Source organism: Marmota monax, unplaced genomic scaffold, assembly GCF_021218885.2.
Source record: "Marmota monax isolate L192 unplaced genomic scaffold, Marmota_monax_Labrador192_F-V1.1 WCK01_AAM20220418_F8-fsc00010, whole genome shotgun sequence".
NCBI lineage: Eukaryota > Metazoa > Chordata > Mammalia > Rodentia > Sciuridae > Marmota > Marmota monax.
Window position 1 is genome coordinate 11,126,280 of NW_026692321.1, and position 24,880 is coordinate 11,151,159.

The 24,880-nt window shown below is 44.6% G+C and overlaps 1 protein-coding gene across 2 annotated transcripts in view; it reads left to right on the top strand.

The window, feature by feature from the left end:
- Positions 1 to 24,880, top strand: part of Vsnl1 (visinin like 1) — a 124,415-nt gene that overhangs the window by 89,785 nt on the left and 9,750 nt on the right. The gene's annotated exons all lie outside the window — the stretch shown is intronic.

Consider the following 24,880-nt stretch of genomic DNA (forward strand, 5'->3'; position numbering starts at 1 on the left):
TGAGCAGGGACTCTCCAGAAAGTGGCCCAAACAAGTGAAGAATTTTAGGTAAGGTGGCTCTGGAATTTTCCTTTTTAAGTGGTTCACTGGGCAGCAGTGTGGACGATGGATTGGCAGGAGAGGAGCAGGCTAGAGGCAGGAAGACTGGAAGGATCCAGGAGAGATCTAGGAGTGAGAGACCCACCTCTCATCTGCAGGGGAGATCAGCTGAGCTTTGAATATTGTCCAGTGTTCAAGGTTTTCAGGAGAAAGGACTCTCCTTAGTTCCAACATAGGATCCCTCACCCATAGGTCCAAGCTCTAATTAAAATGCAGGGGACACAGATGCATGCAGTCATCCCCCGACCCCGCCAGGCAAGTGGGTGAGTAGGTATGCAAGAAGCTATTTATGATATTATCTTTTGAGAAAAAGAGTTTCACACCCACTATTGTCTTTTATCCTGTGACTTGTAAATAGATTTTTAAGTCTCAGAAATCCAAGAGAGTACATAGTAAAAAAGCAAAAAAAAAAAAAAATAGCAAAGATCTAAACAATCTTCATTTGCTTGTGTTAAAAAAAAAAATGTACAGAGAGTAACTTCTGATAAATTCAAAAGAGTAGAGTGAAACCTCTCACTTCAAACTCCCTGGGCAAGGCTAATTTGAATGCTACATTATTTTGAAGGAGTACAATTTTAATCCTCTCACATTCAAGCATAATAAAACCTTAAGAGAATATTTGTTTAATCAAATGCTAATGAGTAGAATAAGTTAATAAGAACTTATAATAGACTTATGTTACATAATGGTGAGTCAAAAGCAGTCTGATCATTTTTTTTAAATATAATAATAAAGGGGATAAAGGATAGCTACCTTGAAACAGTAGCCAGTATCTCCCATTTAACCCCAAATCTCACTTATTGAAGAATCTTATTAAAACCAGAAGTTCTTGGGAAGGCTACTGGTTTTCAGATTGCATTCTCCTGGGTACCCAGAAAGTGAGGATGACCCAGAGTAAGAGACATGCATCTGAATAGGAATTTTGTCTGGCTGTCCTCCTTCTTCTCAATTCTTCTGAGTCCCTTCAGTTGCCTCTCTACCTGCCATCCATCAAGCCAGAGATCCAAAAGCAGTTCAAATTTTCTAGCTCATCTCACATAAATTTAAAAATCTTTGAAGAATCCTAGTAATCCACATTTCATGCTTATTAAGACAATCATTGGTGCTCTATATGTGTAATGAATTGCATTCTGCCATCATGTATAACAAATTAGAATAAATAAATAATTTAATTTAAAAAGACAGTCGTTTTTCACAATCAAGTAATCCATAGATAGTTTAGCACTAGAAAAGCTGTACTTATAATTGCATCAACAATATTAATAAAAAGTGATTTGAATAGATACTCATAAGAACAAAAGCATCATCTTAAAGAGAAAAACATTTTAATAATGGAAGGTAAGTCTTTAATTTCAGGAGAATTTGTTATTTATTTATTTTGGTATAGGGGATTGAACTCAGGAACACTCGACCACTGAGACACATTCCCAGCCCTATTTTATATTTTATTTAGAGACAGGGTCTCACAGAGTTGCTTAGTGCCTTGCTGTTGCTGAGGTGGCTTTGAACTCGAGATTCTCCTGTCTCAGACTCCCCAGCTACTGGGATTACAGGTATGTGCCACCGCGCCCGGCTGAGAATTTGTTATAGTAAACCTTTGTTGGCACCATGTCTTTAACCATAAATGTATGAAAATCAATACTGAGAAAGGGACATTCTTTATCTTTGGGTTATAGAAATTATTACCAAAAAGTAAAATAGGAATTCAATACTAGGATCAGAAGGAGAAGAATTGAAGAATTCAAGAATTTTTCAAGAATTTTTCAAGAATTGAAAAGGAGGAGGAGGACAGCCAGAGAAAGCTATGTCTCTAATCACTGAGAGAACATGTACCCCTCAAAAATCTATGAGAATCAGCAAAAAATTGAATTAATAATGATTTGTCTAAAATAACCAGATGATCATTTAAAATATAAAGGTCATTGTCCTTCTTATGTACCACCAAAAATTAATCAGAAAACATATTAGAAAAAGATAACAACTTATAATAGCAACAAAATAAAATACAGAGGTAATCTTTAGAAAAAAAAGAGGGGACTTATATGAAGAAAACCTTATTGAGTAACATAAATAGACTTGAGTCAACGGAGGGAAATGCAATTTTCCTAGATATCCAAATCAAATTCTGTGAAGGTGTTAGGTATTCTTTATTTAGGTTTAGAGGTAAATTAAATATCAATTTTAAATTATTCTGAGGTCCACTCAGAAGAATGAACTCAAGACTAGATGACTTTTAAATAAGTGGGATTCTTGTTCCCAGGATTTGAAAATATGCTTTATGACTCTAGTTAGTAAAACAGTATGATCTACTGCCACAGCAGAAAAGTAGCATGAGTAACTGGTCAGGAACAAGCCGGCCTATATATACCAATGTAATTAATCAGTGATCAAGTACTGTGCTAGCCTAATGGCTGCTGGGCCATCTGCTTGAACATTGGTGGAGAGAGAGTGAAAACTGATTCTCCCCTTGCACAAGGAACCAAATAAATTTCAGATAAAATTAAAGAGCTTGTTTCTGAAATGAAATAATAATAGATGATGATTAAATAATAAAAGTGGCTATTACTTGAGTCTCTGGATGGAAGTGATTTCCAAGGGTAAATGTATTGGGAAATATCTGTTAGATCCATAGTGTGACTGAATACAAATTAAAGATCATGTAGATCCAAAAATGCCCTGGGCCTAATTAAAGGCCAACCACCTGCTAAGAGGAGGGGGAAATTAGCCCTAGAATCTGCTATAAATTATTATAAGGACTAAAGAGCTAACTGGGAACACCCATTTCTTCAAGGCAACTCTGGGGAAAAGGAAGAGCACACATCTTCCTCACTGTTTCTGGATTAAAAGCCTGGGTTGATTTGGGCTGGTATAATAGTTTGTCCTATATAATAGTTGCCTTGACAGCACTTTGGCAAGATTCCCTGGGTTTGCAGTCACTCCTGGTGATTGGTTATCAGGTATTTAAGACTCAGTCCTATTCATTAAAAAAAATTCCATCTCCAACTCGATTCAGAGCTCTCCTTCCCTCCCCAGCACAGGCTGATTCGTCATCTATGACTGCAGATAGGAGGCAGGGACCTGTCAAACCCAAGGCTTTTAGGCAACAAATCCTGCTTATGGACAGACAATCATCTCCAGGTCTGCAGCTGCTCCCCGGGTGCCCTTGACTTGTCTCTTTACCTCTCTGAGCCATCTTGTAATATGTGAAAAATAACAAATGTGGTGGGCAGAATCATGTGCTCCCCAAGATGTCCTAATCCCTAGAATTTGTAAACATGTTACGTTACATGAAAGAGGATTTAAGGTTGCAGATAGAACAGGGGATACTAATCAGCTGACCCTTGATAGGGAGATAGTCCTGGACTATCTTGGTAGGGCAAATAAATCACAAGAGTCCTTAAAACAGGAAGAATGAGGCAGAAGAGAAGGTTGAGAAGGACTCTACCTGCCATTGCTGGCTTGGAATGAAGGGAGGCATCACATCACCAGCTCAGGGATGGCAGGCAGGGGACCTCTAGAAGTAAGAAGAGGCAAAGGGAGTCTTCCCTAGGGTCTCCAGAAAGAAATGTGACCCTGCCATCATGATTGGAGCCCAGGAGACCATTGTCAGATTCCTAACCTGCAAAACTCTAAGATAATAACAAATTTGTGTTGATTTAAGCCAAGAACTTTGAGGTTATATCAGCAATAGGAAACCCAGCCAATGTACAATATTCGAATGTGTAATTACTAGAAGAGATCACCTATGTGAAATGCCTACTGAAGTGGACCAGTGAAAGTACCTTTTTTACCTAGCAGTAGTGACTGTAACGGACTCCTTACTGGTAACCAGGCTTCCTGAAGAGTCCCTACTCTCTGCCAAATAAATGTGAAATGATTTTTTCCCCTTCTAACTCCACATAGTAACATGCTATGGTGAACTATTCTGTCCTATATAATAGTTGCCTTGACAGCACTTTGGCAAGATTCCCTGGGTTTGCAGTCACTCCTGGTGATTGGTTATCAGGTATTTAAGACTCAGTCCTATTCATTAAAAAAAATCCATCTCCAACTCGATTCAGAGCTCTCCTTCCCTCCCCAGCACAAGCTGACTCGTCTGTGACTGCAGAGAGGAGGCAGGGAGTGGAGGTGGGATGTGTCACTGATCCTCTCTCTGAAGCAGTGTCTCCTTCCTCTACTACAGACTAGCTCCTCCACTCCTTCATGTGTACTGGGACAGGGAGGAGTATGAAAAATGGAAATTCAAGAACATTACTCTTCTACCCATGGCCAGTCTTTCAGCTCATGGTCTCTGGGTTAATGTGGGCTGGCCATGTATCCAATGGGCTTCATCTAGAAGAGTGAGGCTTACGGTGATGTGGTGCCCCTAAGCCTTGGCTGCTGTGTCAGTCACTTTTTCACCACGATGACAAAATACCTGAGAAAAACAACTTAGAGCAGGAAAGATTTATTTTGGCCCATGGTTTCAGAGATCTCAGGCCATGGTCAGCTGGCCCCATCGTTTCTGGGCCTGTAGAGAAGTACAACATGGTGGAAGGACATGGTGAGGCAAAGTAGCTCACCTCATGGGAACCAGGAAACAGAGAGAGATGAGGAAGAGACTAGGGACAAAATAAGCCCTTCAAAGGCACACCTCCACCTTGGCCCTGCCTCCTACAGTTTCCAGCACCTCCCAATAGCACCACCAGCTGGAAGCTGCCTTCAACACAGGAGCCTATGGGAGACATTCCAGGTCCAAACTGTAACAACTGACCTTTGGCAGGTCTGGCCTCATTCATGTGAGGACTCATGTACTCCACCTCAGCCAGTGCCCAGGCCAACTCCCAGACCAGTGGATACATGCAGAATCATCCACCCTCCAATCCATTTAGGAACTGGGGAACTACAACTGCTCCCTCCCGTTCCCTACAGTTCTATTCCCCCATTCAGAAGCACAGGGGCTACTAAGTAACTACCTAGAAAACATCCAACCAGGGAACAAAGGCCAGTCCTTCCTTTGTATAGGAATTGACATTCTTTTACAGTCACTCTTGGAACCACCAGAGGAAGTCCAAGCCAACCTGAGAAGATGGTCATATGCAAGACCATTTTTTGAGCTAGACCTCATGAGCCTATGATGAACCTCAATTGCCATCAGCTCTCTGAAACTAGAATAAGGGGTGCTTAGCACCTTTTATTCTCAGTTTCTTGTATTGGTCACAATTGCAAGACAGAGGAAAAATCTCTCTGTCACTGGCTAGAAACCTCACTAGAAGTCTCAGAATAGGCACAGGAAAGATTCCTACATTCACTCACACAATGAAAAATCCAGCATTGAGATGCCTGCCTGGCTTCTAGCTTGTTCTGACCATTGCCAGGGTCTGCTGGGTCCAGCATGGCTGAAGCAGACACTCTGAACAGGGAAAGCCCTGACAAGGTTTTTACCAGAGATAGAAGCAATAAAGGACTATTTAGTCCAGGCCTGCTGTTCTTAACTATTCCAGCAGCCCCTCCCTCATTTTAAGGTAGCATTCAACAGCTTCACTGCCAGAATACTAACCCAGGCCCGGGAGATGCCAAATGTTTGGGCTTCTCCCACATCACTGTGGGCAGCTGCCTCAGTGGACCTGGAGGAAACTAGACAAATGCATGGCATATTTGTATGCAGACAAATCAGTGATTGTTCCTGGGGCTTATTCCTTTATTCACTTTTTCATTGAAGCAGGTATCTTGTGCCCTGCTCTGTGCTTTGAAGGATACAAAGGTAGAGAAAAATGGTCTGTTCCCCTTAGTGGTTTACCCCAATCTAGCAAGGCAGACCCAGACACATAGACATAAAATAAGAACAGAATAAGTACTATAGGAGAAGTACAAACGAAAGGTTAGAGAAGCACAGATCAGGGACAGATTCTAGCCTGAGTGAGCAAAGACATAATAGAGTGTGAGTTATTGAGGGCAGAGGCTGGATCACTTCTCTCTCTCTCTCTCTCTCTCTCTCTCTCTCTCTCTCTCTCCCTGTTTATCTGGGTCTGCACATATTGGATACCCAACCATTGTTAAGTTAAGCTGGCATGAGAAGCCTGGAAGCATGAAAAATTTGAATAAAAACAAGTAATTCAGTATGTCTGCGTACAGCACAGGGAGGAAGGTGTGTGGTAAGACATGAGTACTGGACGTTGGGGGTCCTTCAATGCCAGCCTAAGTCCACATGGTTACCTATAGATAACCATGGACAGAAAGATGTAAAAGAGTGATAGAAATTTGTGTGTTATAAATGTCTCCATCAGGGTCTGGACCACCTTCAAAGGCAGGAATGGGGGTGTGTAGCTTTATTCTAGGGAGAAAAGAAATTCGTGAGGACCGTGGTTATCCAAGCGTTCGGATGTGGATTTCAGCTTGTTGGAATACAAACCTCCTTTTAGAATGGCGTTGGAGAATCCAAAGACCCACGTACCACGAGCTCCTCTCTGAGGTGTAAGGGAGGCCTGACTCTGTGCATCTAATGTCCTTGAGTTTGGAGGCGTTGCCTAGGAAGGCACTGGGCTCCGTCAGGCTGCATCCTGACCTGGGCTTGAGAGCCTGCCAGCGCTGTGGGTCCTGTCAGGACCTCTGGGGGCCAGGGCCCAGCAGCCAGCTGTCTCTGTTGTCTGCTTCAGGTACTGAGAACACACCTGCTCTCGGCATCCTTGTTTTCTGCCTTGCCCTGCCTTGGTCTGTGCCACCCCACGGTCCCTGGCCTTGGCTCTTCCTTGACTCTGTGTCACAGCTCCTTGCTCCATCTGGATAAAGAGAATATTCACCTGCAACAGGGATCTCACAGGGGCTGGGGATGTGGCTCAAGCAGTAGCGCAGAACGCCAGGCATGCGCAGGATGCTGGGTTGGATCTTCAGCACCACATAAAAATTAAAAAAAAAAAAAAAAAGATGTTGTGTCCACCAAAAACTAAAAAATAAAATAAACATTAAAAAAAATTCTCTCTCTCTTAAAAAAAAAAAAAAAAAACAGGGTCTCACAACCAGACAACACTTTGGAAGACCAACATTGGCCCATATCTCTTGTCATCTTCTTTGGGCCTCTGCCCCTCCTGGCCCCTCTCCCAGATGCCCAGCCCCTGGGCTCTAGAGCTACCTTCTCCCCTCAGAAAGGCAGCCCTGGCCTCCTTCTCTGCCCATCCCAGACTGAATTTTTTTCTTTTCTTTTCTTTTTTTACCCAAACTGAATTTTAACAGCTCTAATTAGATCCCTTAATGCTCAGGTTGGCTCTGTTGAAAAGCTTGAAGCTGGACAGTTCTGGGATCCAATCCCAGATCATTAGCTACAAGACGTTGGGCAGGTCACCAAATCCTCAGCCCCTTCCCTGATACACCGATAACACGAACCACATCACAGGGTTGGTGAGAAGACAAGGAGTTGCTTCCATAAAGCCTCCCTAAGGTGAGTGCCCCTGTAACAGTGACCATTCACTTTACTTGAGAAATGCCCTTCCAGCTCCTCCTACTGAGTTCTAGACCCAAGAAAGAGATATCTATTCCTGGGCAGGAGTTTCCTAAATCCTCTTTATGTGCATGTCCATGCTGATTCCAGCAAATTGAGCAGCTGGCAGGGTTACAACTGAGTTCCAAAGAAGTGCTACCCCAGAGTGTCGTGGACCACCTGAGGGTTCAAGGCCTCCCCTCCAGAGTGTCAACCCTTGATGCTCTGTGAGAAGGGAAGATGGCAACTACACTGCAGAGACTGGTCAGTTGGGCAGACAGAAATCAGCAGATGCTCCTTGTTCTTCAACAGGAAGACTCAGGATTGCAAAGATGTCAGCTTTCCCTAAGTGAATGTCGCAGCTCAAAGCAGTCTCCATCAAAAGCTCATTGGGATTTGCTTGGTTTGGTTGCTTTGCCAATTGACCTAATTACTTTGATGTTCCTCTGAAAGAATATATTTCCAATAATAAGCAGAAGAAGAAGAGGGAAGTCGATGCTTTCCAAATACTGAAATGTATTACAAGCTTATAATTAAGATACTATGTTGTTGACAAAAGTATAGGTTGACAGTCAAAGGAGAAAAAAACCTAGATCAAACGTAGTCCCCCACAAACAGGATAAAGTGACATGTAAAGTCAGTAAAGAAAAAATGAACTCTTCATTAATTCCTATGAGAGTTTTCTAGCCATTATATTTATAAAATACACGTGACTATTCAAGTTAAAGGAGAGAGGCAAGAGTTAGAAGAAAGTAAAAGGGAATATTCTGAATTCCAGTGTGGGAAAAGCCTTCCAAAAAATGACACCCCAAACCAAAAGTCATTTTAAAAAATACTGATGCATTTAACTCTATAAAATCCTAACTTGTGTAGGAAAAAAAAAACATTAAAAACAAGCAAGTCTTCCCAAAGAAAATACAAAAGATATTCAATCTCACTAGAAGCCAGAGAAATACAAAAATGCTTGGTAACAACATGGTACCATTTTTCTTCTGTCAGAGAGAGATTTGGGAGAGAGCTCAGGCCCAGTGCTATTAAGAGTGCAGTACTAATTAGCACCTTAATTAGGCCCTGGACAGCCCTTTAGCAATATGGGTCAAAAATAAAATTTGTCCAGCAATCCATGTTTAGGTGAAAACCAGAACAACTTTATAAATAGAAAACTTTCACTAAGTCATTGGTAACAATGAAGATGTATTAAATAATTGGTTGAGGGTTAAATTTTGGTTTCATAAGGCTGCAGGTATCATTCAGTGGTAGAGAGCTTGCCTAGTATGCATGAGTCCCGGGTTTGATCCCCAGCATGAAGAAAAAAAATTGGTTAAATAAATTATGGAGCATGCATACAATGGGATATTAATCAAAAAAGGGTCATATGTTTAAAGCCAGTAGCATGACTATATTTTCATGATATATCACTGAAGGAAAAAAACCTGGTTAGAAATTGTAAATACACACACACACATACGCGCACGTGTGTGTGTGTGTACGTGTGTAAGGAGTGTGCTTATGAACATGTGGAGCTCCACACAGGCACATAGTTAAACAATAACTAGAATAAAGGAAAGGCTTTTATCAGCATGATTCATTGCTGTATTCCTGATGTGTGGAACTGTCAGTGTTCAATAAATAGTCGCTGAATCAATGAATGAAATCCTAGAACAATGCTCAGTGTTAATAATGGCTGCCTCTGAGCGGTAGGATTTTAGATAATTATTCCTCGATTGCTGTCTTCATAAATGTGTTTTATCTTTAGCATCAAAGAAAAATGCTATTTTCTGAAAACGGAAGTGCTTTAAAAAAAACATAAACAATGAATCTCCTTCTATTATATGTTAAATAAATTACCCTTTGGAGAAGAATTATGAAAGACTCATGAAATAAAGAAACCAGCATTAAAAATAGCTCTTGGTTAATTTAGTATTAAAAGTAAGGGGGGGGGGGAAAGACATATACCAGATCTGGAGGAAGGTCACCTTCATCTATTACATTAGTCAGGAAGTATCGAGTGCACACTGTGTTCCAGGCACTAGAGATACATAAATAAGTCAGGCCTGCCCCTTCTCTGGAGGCGGCCCTGGCAGAGCTGGGGCAGAGCTGGGGGCAGGTATGCAAACACAGTCTTCCAACGCAGGTCAGAGTGTTGCCATCACTCAAGGAAAAGCCATTGATGCAGCTTGGGATAGGAGTTCAAAAGAAAGAGCAAAGTGACAGAGGGCTAGTGAGAACCAACAAGGAGTGAGGGGAAGTCCTGGCAGAGAAGGAAATGTGGGCAAAGCATAGAAGAGCACTTTGGAAGGACTTCCTGTGGATCTGTTCAGGCTTGGAGGACCGAGGTGGCTAGAGAGATGAACTGGAGAGATTTGCTGGGCCCAAGTCCAGAGAGCCTAGACCAGCAAAACGGCTTTGGTCCTGCAGTGTGGGAGGGGAAGGTGGGGGAGCACCAAGCAGGGCAGAAGAGAAGTTCAGGGTTACATTTCTCTATATTCTAGCTCATTCTAGGGGCAGGTGCAGACAAAAATCACTGCTGCCTTCCTGAGCCTGGGAAAGAAGTGGGGTAGGTGGGGACAGGGGCTCAGGGCCACTCAGCAGAGTCCCATCCTTGGATGAATGCTCTGTTATTGCCATTTTAAAATTCTTTGAAAATTTTGAACAAAAGGGCTTCATAGTTTCATTTTGCTCAAGGGCTCACAAATTAGGTCACAGGTCCTGGCAAGACCAGAGGCAGACTTTGCATCTCAACTGACCAGGAGAAAGGGCAGCACAGGATACTGTCTCTCTCCATGCCGGCCTAGGGGTTCTTCCCAACACGTTGTCCAGAAAAGAAGTAACAAACCCAATGGCAATGTGTTCCTTTGCCCGGGTTGGAGAAGATGCCCTGCAGTGCGGAAGTGAAACAAGGCCAAGACAAAGACTCACTGCGCCCCTTCCACTCCCCTGACACCTTCGTTCCTTCTCCAGGATGAGAGACCCTCGGGTAGGAGTGGGGAGAGAAGGGACCCCGGGGTTGTGGTGTATTTGTATGTTTTTGTTCTTCTGGGAGCACCGACACCATCCCAATAGAACATGGTTACCTCGCTACCAGAGTCACACAGGGAGGCTTGAAGATCCCCTAGAACCCTCCAGCCAGCAGGGCTCCCCTCTTCTGCCCACGGTCCTGCTGCTAAGGAAGTCACTGCTGCTGCTTGGCTCTGCCCTGTGGACAGACACTGGCTGGCAGTTGGGTCCAAGTGGGAGATGCTCAGCCTCCAGCTCCACGCACACGCACACACACACACATATGCACATGCACGCACACCCACCTCTGGGCACAGGGGGTTTGTTTCTGCCACCATGGGGGTTTCCTTCCACACATCTCAGCTTTGCTAGCTGCTTAGCAACAAGCCGTTGGGCAGAGCAGGGAATTAAATACCTCTCTGGCTGCTATAGTCACAGGGGTCCCACGGGAAGGAAAGGGTCACACAGAACGTCTGGGGCTGAAGGGCAAGGGCTGTGAAGCCCATCCCATCCAAAACCACGGGGACCAAAGAGTCAGGATGCTGGGGCTGAGCCAGGAATCTCAGAGGCCTTCTGGGAGTGATGCTCCAGAAAATAGAATTCCTACAGAAATCCGTGGGCGGCGGGAAGGCTGCAGGGATGGCTGATAACAGGTGGCTGGCAAAATGCAAAAAATTGTAAATGTCTGCCATGGGATTCACCTTGGAAAGAGCCGGGTTCAAGTCATCATTATGGCCATCATCAAATGTCTCATCCTGGTTTTCAGTTCTTGTTTTCAGAGTTTAAGGTCAGAAGCCCTCTCCCCTAGGAGACCTACAGCACCAGGCAAGGTTCTCCAGTTGCATTTCCTAAATTCACATCTCAGCTTTGTTGTTCACTGTGTGCCCTTGAGAAAGTTACTTCACCTCTCTGAGCTGAAATTTCTTATCTATGAGCCCTATCTCAAAGGTCTGTTGATAGGATTATGTTAAAGCGGATAAAAGGACTTAAAATGATGTCTAGCACGTGGGTGTCAATCAATGTGTGGCCAACTACACTTCTCTGGGATAACGATACTCAGTCATTATAGACGACACAAATTGCAAAGTGGGCTACACCACAAACGTCCACATGCCTAGGGGAGAGGAAGGGAAAAGAGCTGCTTTTTTATTTTCACTTACTTGTCTACTTTTGAGCATCTTCCGAGTGCTCGGCATCATACAAAAGGCTTCACATGAGTTTTTGCATCAACTGTCCAGCCACCCTGGGTGGGTCTTTGCACACCCATGGAAACTGAGGCTCGGAAGCAGAGTGCTCTGCTCAAGGTCACACTTCAGAAGTGGAACCAGGGACTGACATGGTCACCTTGGCTCTGTAGCCCTCACCCATTCCCCTAGATAATCTGCCTCTCCTACTGCTGCGCGGAGAAGGGGAAAGATATTGATTTGTCTGAGTGGACAGGATTTGCCAGTGAGCTCCTCCCTAAGGCAAAGTGTCAGGAATATGATGGAAAGCCAGCGGGGTTACCATAGCACCCCCTGGTGACAGTGCCCTGGATCAAGAAGTATTAGCCACAAAAATACCAGGCACCTGGATTAGGAGGGCAACGTGGATCCCAGAGAGCGCCACACGTGAGCAGAAGGCCCAGCCTTCCTGGCCTCTGCGTGGCCTGAGAGACTCTGGACACCAGGGCAGGAAGAAAAAACCTCTGCCTGGGCCTGAGGGCTGCAGCCTGATCTCAGAGGCTCGCGGTTTTCCTGCTGAACAGAACCCCTGCTTCCCGGATCAGCAGAAGCCTAGGCTGTGACCTTGTTCTTGAAGTTTTGATGGTACGGTGGCCCATAATTAAAACGCATCCTTTGGCATTGTTAGCCCTGGGAGCTGTGGCGTTCAGGACCAAAGCCGTGAGCCATGTGCAGCTCCTGAGCACTTGGAATGTGGCTGGAAGGAATTGAGATGTTCCCTGCACATGATATACACACATATTTCAAAAACTCAGGTCCAAAAATAGGTAAAACACCTTATTAATAACTTTAATATTGACTCCATATGGAAATAATGCAGTCGTGGTGTATTTTGAATATAGTGGGTTAAAACAAGTACATTATTAAAATTAATTTCATTTGTATTTGTTTACCTTCTTAACATGTTATTAGGAAATTCAAGTTACATGTGTGGCTTGAATTTGTGTCTTAAAATATCTTTTTTGGCAGGGAGGGAGGGGGTAGGGCAGCTCCCAAAGGTATTTCTAATAAGCCTTGCATTTCGAGGATATTTTAGTGATCATAAAACATTTGCCTTTCTTTGTAGTTGGATCACAGAAAGCTGTACCTGGAATGAGGACCCTTAAGCCATTTTGTTCCATCTCCTGATTCATAGGCCAAGAAACAGGGCACTGAGAGGAGGAATGGATCTGGCCCGCCAAGTGTCTCGCCCACCTCCACCTGGCCCCACTCCACCCCTGCCCCTGGGGCAGGCTGACCATTCCCAGCTCCTCTTGCCCTGCCCTCCCCTCAGGGAAAGCCTGGGAGCTCTCTATCCCTGAGCCTGTGGAGGGGAGCCCCGTGCTTTCCCTGCAGACTCAGAGAGATAAATATGGAAGTGCAAGTGGAGAGCTTCCCGAGAGGCACCAGGGCTGCCACCACTTTTAATGCATAAATGAGGAGGGAACGAGGCAGGAGGAGGCTCCTCTGCCCAGCCCAGCCCTGTCTCCATCCTCCTACCCCTGCTCCCCAGCTGAGCTTCCCTGGGCTTTGCTTCCAGCACCTCCTGCACTGCATGCTGCCCCCCCCCCAGCACCACACACAGCACAGTGTCTGCCTTCTTCCTGCCGCCTCTAGGACCCATCAAGTGCCACCCCCTCCAGGATGCATCCTGGATCTCTCAGCCAACCTGGCTTCCTCTTTCAAATCCCAAAAGCCTGGAGAGTATGCTCTTCTGCAGGAGTGTGGTCAGAAAGAGGCAGCTCCGGGTCCCATCTTGAGAAGTGCCTCAGATAAGCAGAACCACCCCTGAGCCCCTCCCAAGCCTACTGAGTGAGAATTTGCATCTTCCTAAGACACCCAGGAGAGGTGCCTGCACACTGAGGCTTGAGCCACCCAGCTCTGCACATGGGTGAGAGCAGGGCATGGTGTCCACAGTGTCTGGTGTCCGGTTTACATTGTTCCCACTATGGTCGGTCGCAGTCAGCGTCTGGCACAGGCACAGGCTTGTGATGGATACTCTAACCACAGGAAGAATGACCTTTTCTGAGTCCTGAGATTGATGTGGTCCCACAGTTCCCTCCCCGACCCACTGCTTAAATCACACTGAGCATTAAGTCAAGAACCCTGGGCACTGGCCAGAGCCCCAAGCCCTACGCAATCTTTCAGCAACCTGCCTCTCCAAGTTTTGGAAGAGCTGCTACACCTCCTGCTCTGCATCTTGCTGGAGTGCGTGCAGATGGTTCACTACAGGACAGTGAAGATCTTGCACTTTCTGACCTCTGAGTTCCTATATTAGTAAGAGAGACACGGAATGTCTAGGCCCAGGGCCAAACTGCCTGAGTTCAAATTCTGCTGCTAATACTTACATGATCATGGGCAAGTGACAATATCCTGGTGCCTCTGTTTTTTTATCCATGTAATGGGAATAGCCGTGTCACCAACCCCACAAGGTTGACAGAGGATTACATGATTAAGTATTGGTAATGTACTTTAACCAGTGCCTGACACTTGGAAAGTGTAATAACGTTTAATTAAATCAGTGCCTTTTGTCAAAGATGATGTTGAAAACAGCTGATTTAGAATCATAGGAGATAGGAGAGCCTCTGGGATTCATGGAGTGAAGAGACATTGCCCCAGCTGCTCTGCAGAGGAGAGAGCCCTTTAATCCCTCAGAATTTCTCATGTTGTGCAATCTCTTACCTCAACTGAATTACTGGTTCTGAGCACATTCAGACTCTGGTAGACCTGGCTCTCTATGGGTTTGAAGGTACTAAAAGGAAGGTTTAGATGCACCAGAACGCATTTGATGCATTCCGCCAGGAAACTCCACGCCCATCAATGGCTGTCTGTGCTCTCCTTGGATGGCCTTTGCTGCTAATAACTTTGCCTGCGACTCTGACTCTGCTTCCCCAACCACAGGGAGATCCTGGGCCACGTTTGTGCTTTACTGCATCCCTCTCAGCACTTAGCCAGTACCTGGCACACAGGTGCACACAGGATGATAATTACTGACTGTTCATTCAATATATTTTTTCCATAAAAGAATGAAAGAACATTATCTCCTCTGTATGTATGTTTTAATATTCATCATTTTTGGCACATATACAGAGTACAGCCTTGCCTGGACTATAATAATGATGATAATAATAGCATCTTTGATTTGCTGAACACCTATTCTGAGCCAAGCACTGGGCAGGACTCATCACACACATTTATCCTCACAACATTATTAGTCAGTCCATCTAGAGAAGGGAGCCCACCGCCCCTCATCACCCAGCTCTTCTCTAGAGGAAGAACTGGTAGCTAATCCCAGTCATTCTGATTTGATTCCAATGTAAATGTAATGCATTTAAGTCCAGAAAGCCCAGTAGCCAATCCTCCCCCACCTCACTCCTGTATTCCTATGAAGAAACTAAGGCTTTGGAAAGGTTAAAACCCTTTGCCCAAGGCCCTATGTCTAGTAAACTGTAGAACTGACATCAACCGCCGACCCCGGGCATACCATCCTCCCTCACCTTCTGCATGGTGTGTCTTCTTTGCTCTTGATCTGTAACCGGCTCTTGTCTTAGGCCTCTAATGGCAGAGATCGGACTTTGTGGAGTTTGTATAATTTGGGCAGAAGTCAAAGTCAGGGCAGTAATGGAGGAAATGATAAATATGGGGAACATGTTGGAGTTGGCAGGAAGACTCCTCCCTTCCAGGGAATGGAGGGCACACCTTCTTAGGCAGTTGCCTGAAAGATGTTTGTTTCTCACAAACATGTTGAACTTCTGCAGCTGGAAGCTCCCTACCTCGGGCTGTGATTGCTGTCACCAATTTTGTTGTAATAGCTCTGTCTTTCTGGGATCCCAGGCCCACTGGCCTAGGGCAATTTTAATAGGATTCTGAGATGCAACCAGGCTGAGCAGTTTCATTATGGTCACTGTGACACTGTGAAATGACCAGGGTGTAGGATGGAATGGGAATTGACCTTGAAGAGACCACTTCATTTTTGGTGAGGAAGGCGAATAAAATAAACAGTTTCAGAAGTAGTTGTGAATTTGTTGTTCCACCCACTTTGAGCAATGGACGAGAACACCTTTTCCCAACAAGCCACATCTCCACCAGCACCTCCAAAGACCCTGAACTCTTGCCTAGTTTTAAAACTCCATTCACTTTAGACTTAATAAAACAGTCTTCTTTCTAATCTAGCAGAATAGCTCTAAATGAAAATGCTTGGCAGTTTCCAGAGCATGATGTACTATTGACCTCCTAGTTTGGTGATAGATGGGAACCAACCACAAGTTGGTAGACTGTTCATCAAGAGACGTACAGGAGGAATCTCCTTCCTCAAATCAAGATGCCACTGACACAACCTGTAGTGCAAATTGTGCATTGGACAGAAGTAACGAGAGTTCATTTGACTTTCAAGTCTGTATAACCAACGATCCATTCGGGGTCTATGACACTTTCAGTGAAGACAGGGATTGAAATAGAAAGAGAGATAGATAGAGAATAGACTGGAATTTAGGTGTGTGTATGGAGATAAGATATAGACATAGATAAAAACACCCTAGACATAGACATAGGGATACGTAAAGAGATATTCACCTTCAAAATTTGATCCTATAATGAGAGCATGAGATACAAGGGACAGCAGGGATAGGCACTTTGGTTAATGACAAATCCAAAAACATGAAAGTACCATCCATTTGTCAAATTAGTTATTTTCTTTATTCTCCAGTATTTATTGGTTTGTTTGTTTGTTTTACTTCCAGGATCAGAAAAAGCTAAGGAAGGTCAAAGCTTATCTGAATTCTCCCCCATTTTATTTTTTTAACTTTTTTTATTTGTTTTAATTAGTTATACATGACAGTAGAATGCATTTATGCACTTTGATATATCATATATAGATGGGATAGAATTTCTCATTTTTCTGAGTGTACATGTTGTAGAATCACATTGATCATGCCGTCACCACATACATAAGGTAATAATGTCTGTTCTGTTCTACTCTCCTTCCTATCCCCCCAATCCCTCCCCTCCCCTCCCTTCACTTCCCTTTACTTAATCTAAGATAACTCTATTCTTCTCTAGTGCCCCACCCCCTTTACTGTGAATTAGCATCTGTATTTTAGAGAAAACATTTGGCCTTTGGTTTTGTGAGATTGGTTTATTTTGCTTAGCATGATAGTCTCCAACTCCATCCACTTACTGGCAAATGCCATAATTTTGTTCTTCTTTAAAGCTGACTGATATTCCATTGAATATATATATATACCACATTTTCTTTATCCATTCATCTATTGAAAAACACCTAGGTTGGTTCCATAGTTTAGCTCTTGTGAATTGAGCTGCTATAAACATTGACATGACTGCATTACTGTAGTACACTGATTTTAAGTCCTTTGGGTATAAACCGAAGAGTGGAATAGCTGGGTCAAATGGTGGTTCCATTCCAAATTTTCTAAGGAACCTCCACATTGCTTTCCATAGTGATCGCACCAATTTGCAGTCCCACCAGCAATGTATGAGAGTGCCTTTTCCCCCACATCCTCACCAACATTTATAGTTGCCTGTATTGTTGATGATTGCCATTCTGACAGGAGTGAGATAAAATCTTAGAGTAGTTTTGATTTGCATTTCTCTAAATTGTATTTGTTGATCAATTGTATTTCTTCTGTGAAGTGTTTGTTCAGTTCCTTAGCCCATTTATTGATTGAGTTGTTTATTTTTTTGGTGTTAAGTTTTTTGAGTTCTTTATATATCCTAGAGATTAATGCTTTATCGGAAGTGCATGTGGTAAAGATTTTCTCCCAGTCTGTGGGCTTTCTTCTCACATTATTGATTGTTTCCTTTGCTGAGAAGAAGTTTTTTAATTTGAATCCATCCCATTTACTGATCCTTGGCTTTACTTCTTGCACTTTAGGAGTCTTGATAAGAAAGTCATATCCTAGACCAACATGGTGAAGATTTGAGCCTACTTTTTTCTATTAGGTGCAGGGTCTCTGTTCTAGTGCCCAAGTCTTTGATCTGCTTTGCGTTTTGTGCAGGGTGTCTCCCTTATTTTACATCAAGGCAAATGAAGTCCTCAGATAGAAGATGGCTTGACCTTAGCCACACCCAGACACCCTGTCTCTTAGTCCAGCATCTTTTTCTTCACAAGTTGTTTCTGTTATCCATCCTGGTCCGATAAGCATTTATAAACCACCTACAGTATACAGCTTACACATGCACAGAGACCTGGTCTAGGACATAAATGAAAATTGCTTACCCAAGAGGCAAAAGCTCCTTTTCTAGAAATTTAGTCTAAGACAACTTTTCTTCTTAAATGATAGATGCAACTGTGCAAGCTGTGAACTAATAGTACTTGCCTTGTGATAAAGACCATGGTGCAGTGGAAAACACATCCTGTTACCCAGCGGTGCAGTGGAGGGGCAGCTCTAAGAAGCCACTCAGGACCTGGGTGGCCCATGGGGCTGGGGTAGGATCTGTTCTTGACATCCTCCCAGGGACCCCACAAGGGGAAGCAGCTCCCATCTGGGCTGCATCCACCCTGATGCTTTGCATTGCTGGAGGGCAGGGACCAGGCCCAGTTTCTATGGGCTTCTCCTCACCCTCCTCCCGCCCACATGGAGCTCAGCATACAGCCTGGCACCACTGGGGCTTTTGCGAGGATCTGTTGAATGAACACTTTGGCAGGAAACTGTTTTTGGACTCACCATTTCTAATTAAGGGGAAACTGTCTCTCTCCTCTTCCCATGCACGTGACCGAGTGCATGTGCTGCTCTGGGATGATTCACCCCTCGTGAATCATCAGCTCAAGTAGTAACGAGAATAGTCTGAAGGCCAAATGGCGAGCCTTCTTTAGCACAGCTGGCGTAAGGAAGCTTCACCACTCATTTCAACCCTGTGGCTGGCCATTTGCCGCTGGCTCCAGGGGCCTGAAAAACACTTGCTGCTGAGTCACTTGTTCATCCGACAGGCATTTACTGAGTACCTACTGTGTGCCTAGACCTGTACCAGAACCGGGGATTACTATGGTGACAAAGGCAAACCATTCCCTGGCTTCCAGCCAAATGGGAGAAAAGCATGAGCCAGCACCTGTGAGCAACTGTGATAAGTGTCACCAAGAGGGGACCCAGTAACGAGCATGCAATAAGTGGAGCTGACCTAGGCTCAGAGACGGCTTTCTTGAAAAAAGGAAGACTGAAGTGAGGTCTGAAGAAGGAATGGGGTTAACTGAGCCAAGGGCAGAAAAGGAGCATTTCACCAAATCCTAATCTCTCAGCATGGAAAATACTCAACTCAAAGTGGATCAAGGACCTAGGATTAGACCAGAGACCCTGCGCCTATTAGAGGGAAAAATAGGCCCAGATCTTCATTACGTCGAATTAGGCCCCGACTTTCTCAACAAGACTCCTAAGACACAAGAAATAAAATCAAGAATTAATAAGTGGGATGGATTCAAACTAGAAAGTTCCTTCTCAACAAAAGAAACAATCAATGAGGTGAAGAGAGAGCCTACCTTTTGGGAGCAAATTTTTGCCACACACACGTCAGAGAGAGCACTAATCTCCAAGATATATAAAGAACTCAAAAAACTTAACACCAAAAAAACAAACAACCCAATCAATAAATGCGCTAAGGAGCTGAACAGACAATTCTCAGAAGATATACATTCGATCAACAAATATATGAAAAAATGTTCAACATCTCTAGTCATAGAAATGAAAATCAAAACTACTCAAAGATTTCATTTCACTCCAGTCAGAATGGCAGCTATTAAGAATACAAGCAACAATAAGTGTTGGTGAGGATGTGAGGGAAGATATACACTCATACATTGCTGGTGGGACTGCAAATTGGTGCAACTAATCTGGAAAGCAGTATGGAGATTCCTTAGAAAACTTGGAATAAAACCACCATTTGACCCAGCTATCCCACTCCTCCATCTATACCCAAAGGACTTAAAATCAGCAAACTTTGGTAACACAGCCACATATGTTTATAGCAGCTCAATTCATAATAGCCAACCTGTGGAACCAACCCAGATGCCCATCAATAGATGAACGGATAAAGAAACTATAATATATATACACAATGGAATATTACTCAGCATTAAAGGAGAATAAAATTATGGCATTTTCAGGTAAATGGATGGAGTTGGAGAATATCATGCTAAGCAAAGTAAGCCAATCCCAAAAAACCAAAGGCTGAATATTTTCTCTGAAAAGTGGATGCTGATCCATAATGGGTGGGGTAGGGGAAATGGAGGAACTGTGATTGGGCAAAGGGGAGGAGGGGAGGGGAGGGGGCACAGGGTTAGGAAAGGTCATTACCCTAGGTACATGTAGGACTACACATATGGTGTGATGCTACATTGTATACAACCAAAGAAATAAAAAGTTGTGCTACAATTGAGTACAATGAATCAAAATGCATGTTGCTGTCATACACACCTAATTTCAATAAAAAAATAATATTTTCTTAAAGGAGCATTTCAGACACCTGCAGAAGCATGACAAAGCCCCCATGGCATACCTGCGGCCAGAGAGCAGAGTCTGGGGCCCATAGTGAAAAAAGCCCAGGAGACAGCTGCAGAGTGGACCAGCAGCTGGACCCAGAGATGGAGGCAAGACCAGAGGGTCTTGGCATCTGGGAGTAGCCTTGTTCCCTCTAGAGTTGTGTGGAGGATGGATGGGAGGGCCAGAGAGCAGAGCTAGGAGATGAGACGTGTGTATATGTTAGTGGGGCCAGGAAAGCTGCCAAGGCAACAGGGCCTGTCCTGGGCTAGACCCCATGGGCACGAAGAGTTGGAGGCCACAGCCAAACACCAAGTTAACCCTAAAGGATACCATGCCACCAAGCCACCAGCAGCCCAGCTCCTGAGCACTGAGACCCATCACCAACCACATGCTTCCCAGGGTGCAGGAAGGCTGCTCAAGAGACTGGACCCCCATGCTGAGAGCCTCAGCCCTCGGGGTGAGGAGCTGCAAGTCATTTGCAGGAGGTGGGCAAGCCACACAGGCTGAAAGCAAAGAGCAGATGGATTGTGTGAGCCACAGACCCCTACAGGACCCCTCAGAGTTGCGGTGTGGCCAAGGGAGGTCAGGACCCCAGAGTCCAGGGCCCTATCTTCAGGTGGGTGCAGAAGGAGGAGGAGACTTCAGTTGTGGGCAGTGAGGCTGGAAGAGCCAGGGCTTTGACAAACCAATGCTGGGCTTGGTCCCACCCAAGCCCCTTCGTGGAAGGATGGAAAGATACTTAGGGTAATGGTCCTCCTCCAAGTCCTGACCTTCTGAAGAGTCAGCTGAGTCAGCCTGTGAAAAGGACCTGCCCGGGCTTGCCTCAGTCACTCAGGGGATGATCACTCCTGTGTCAGGGGCAGGACCTGAGGGGGCGTCCAAGCCCAGGCCATCTGGGGGGACTGGAAGCCCTGTTGACCCCAGCAGGTGAAGGAAGTGACCTCAGAGCTGGAGCAACCATACCCAGGGGTGCGATACAGAAGACCCCAGCTTGGGGACCTGGCTGTGTGGGTTCACAGGCATCAAGACGTTAGAGAAGAGAGTTCAGAACTGACTGGTAGCAGAGTTCTAACAGCAGCTGGGTCCTAGGAGGGATTGAGACATGCTTCTCCATGACTGGTGGCGGAGCAGCCCGGGATCCTCCGATGTTTGGTCTCATCGTGAGCTTTACTTCTGGCCAACTGATGGGCAGAATCCATTCAGAGGGCTGAGGGCTGCCCAGCCTCTGCCAGGAGGGGCCGAGGGCAGAGCCCTGGAGAAAGACTGTCCTCTACAGTCGCCTTGCTGCTCCTGGCCCAGCACATCGGCCATCACAGGGGGCGGGGACAGGTCCGGCTCAAGGCTTGGCTTGCACAGGTCAGGCTGGGGAGCTGCTGGGAGAGCCGCGTTCCCCATCAGGCTGAGGCAGAAGGGCACCCGTGATCGTGGGGGAGGGGGTGGTTCTCAGAGGAAACGAATCGAGTCCAACTACCAGAGATGTGTAGTGTGAGAAGGTACAGAGGAGGACTGGGGTGGGCTGCAGAGGAAGGGGCCCCGTGTTTTGAATCCACTTCTTGTTCAGCCACCACACAGCCTTTCTGTGGCCACTGTGGTCTGTAGAGCTAAGGACAGGACTCACATTCGCCATAGCCATGTCTTGTACTGCTGGACAGAAAGGGACACAGGGATGGCCCACTTCTATAGGCTTTTGCAGTGAAGCTGGTTAATCATGCAAAGAAGCCTGTTGTCTGCCGAGGGCTCCTCTCCTGCCCACTGGTCAATTGGTCCTTCAGGGGAGGGGTGTGGAACAGGGAAGATCTATGTGGTCCTGAAAATTCCTGACCCTTAAATTCTAAGCTATGATGAAAAGCCATGAACTGTCAGCCACCTGCTTGTAGGGGAGGGGAGGGTGACATACTAAGTTTTTTTTTTTTTTTTTAAGTGTCAACCTCATTGTATCATCTCAGATACTTTTGTTTGTGAGTCTATATGCTTACAATGTTTCATACGGGGATTTTATACTGATTTATGTGGTGGTTTAATTAATATGTATTTCCCCCACTATCCATCCTTAATGCTCTATCTTCTTTATATTTTTATTTTTATCTGCTAATGTAGCTATTGACACATAGTAGCTGCTCAATAAATATTTGCTGAGTTAAAGACTAAATGAGTCATTCAAACTATCCCTTGGTAGCATTTTAGTAAATTCCCTGCACTACACTTCACCTGCCAGCAGGTGAAGATAAATACAGCAGAGAATTTCAAGCTTTAGAGGCAATAGAAAGCCAAGAGTTATATAATGCTTCTTAAAATGTGGATTTAGGTTTGTTTCCTTAGCTACTTGATCAAGACAAATCTCAAGGTGTAGCAGAGGTGGTCAGACAAATCTGCATTCAAATCCTGTCTCTGCCACAGACACCTGGAACCTTCATATTTCAAAGGCTGTTTCTTATCTACCAAATGGAATTTGCAACGTCAGGTTTTGTTGTAAGAACTAAAAAAGATAAAGAGCCCTTATAAATTCTGCATAAATAAATAGATGCAGTTTTTCAACCTCAACATGCTTATCTATTATTATTCATTAGTTTGTACTTATTGCTGCCACCCAAAATTACTTCCATATCAACATTGAAATACAGGAGTTGAAGTAAAATACATAGGATTTACAAAACAAAACAAATTTTGAGTAACAGTTTGTGAAAAACACACGTCCTTCTCAGGTCTCTGTTGTCCTCCAAAAGAAATGAGTATGGGTTCAAGACCCTGATTTCTTTCTAGAGAGATTAAAGAAACTGTGGCTTTATTTTTCCATAATGATAAATTTAGAGTTAGATTATTTCATCAAAAAAAAGGAGTATTTTCTGATTAGAAAAACTCAAAGCATTCAGAACATTATAGGATGAGTTTTCCAAAGAAATGACCCCTCTAGGTATTTGAGGGCCCCTGAGCACACTCGGTTCTGCCCAAGGAAACATGTGGCTGCTGAAGTCAGTAAATAGACCTTCTGCAAGCCACATGTAACTTTTATAGCTCAAAATTTGTGATCGATTTTTCTCTGAAGGATTTCCAGGTTTAAATTAATGTTTAATATACTGACCTAAGGTACCCAGCTATTTTTAGATAAAGCTGTCAAAGATTCCTTAACTTAAAAGTATGCTATGAGAAGAAAGTGGAAGCCTCCCATGCCAGGAACGGACAGTAATGAAGAAAAATGCCCACTGCTCCCTTGTCCCTGCACATCGGTCAGGGAAACTGCATGCGGGGGACTCGGAATCTGCCTATGGCTCTCCCCACTCTGCTCCCCGAGGGCAGATCTCAAGAACCAGCTGTACCCCGGCCCCTGACCATAAGGCAGATGAACACATTAGCAAACCGCACCCACCCAGAAAGGGAGGAAGGCCGCTCACGCACAAGGTGTGTGAAGAGCAAACTTGCTTAATTTGAATTTTTCAAGTTCAAAACTGTTCAGTTTCAAACTCAGCATTCGCCAGCCTGTCCTCAGGTCCATACCCTAAGGCCCACTGGGAAATGCATGGGAATTGTGCTGAGCTGGTCAAAGAGGAAGGAAAACTTTTCCCACTGGGGGCCCCCTCCTTGAACCCCTGCTCATTTTCTGAGCTTTAGGAATGCTTTGCCCACTCCCATATTCCAGCTCTTTAGCAGATAACATGACCATTTTAAGTTGAGTCCCCCATTAACTGTGTGGTCCCAGAGCAAGGGACTTTGAGGTATTGGTCTCTGCATCCCCAGCTCCTGTGACAAGGGCCTGAGGTGGAAAAGGCGTCAGTGAATTTTGATGAATAATGACCAATGAAGGATAGCAGGAATGGAAGGAAGATATGCAGACAATGAGGAAACAGAGGACAAGACTGTCTTTCACAGTCACAGAAAGATACGTGAGATGAAAAGAGAAGTGGTCCTTGTTTTAGTTAGCTTTTTTTAATAACTGTGACAAAGAGACTTAACTGGAACAACTTTTAGGAGGAAAAGTTTCCTTGAAGGCTCACAGTTTTGGAGGTCTCATTCCACAGATGGCTGACCCCATTCCTCACTGTCCGAGGCAAGGAAATAAGAACATCATGGTGGAAGGATGTGGTGCAGAGTGTGGTGGAGGGAAGCCGCCCAAGACATCACACCAGGAAGCAGAGAGAGCTCTCTGCTCAACAAGGACAAAATATATACCCCAAAGGCCTCCTCCCCTCCTCCCCTCCTCCCCTCCTCTCCACCTGCCTACAGTTATCACTCAGTTAATCCTTACCAGGGGATTAATTCACGGATTGGGTTAAAGCTCTCATAACCCAATTTCACCTCCTAACCTTCTTGCACTGTCTTACACATTAGCTTTTGGGGAACACTTATCTAAACCATAATAGTCCTCAAATTTTTATTTTCTGAGATAATACAATGATTGCTATCACCGTAAGCCATTAAAGGTTGGGGTAATGCTCTGTACTGTAACAGGAACTGAAACAGGTGGCTCTAAAGTGCTGCCCAAACACAACTCTACAAGCCTCTCTGGCCCCTGGAATACTTATCTCCTCTCAGGACCTCGTGTGCTGAATCCTTATGTGGAAAGGCATATTGATTTCTGGGATATTGTTCCCCTTCCAATGTGCTTTGGGGTGTAGGAGGAGGGTAAAGGTACACTGAGCACAATG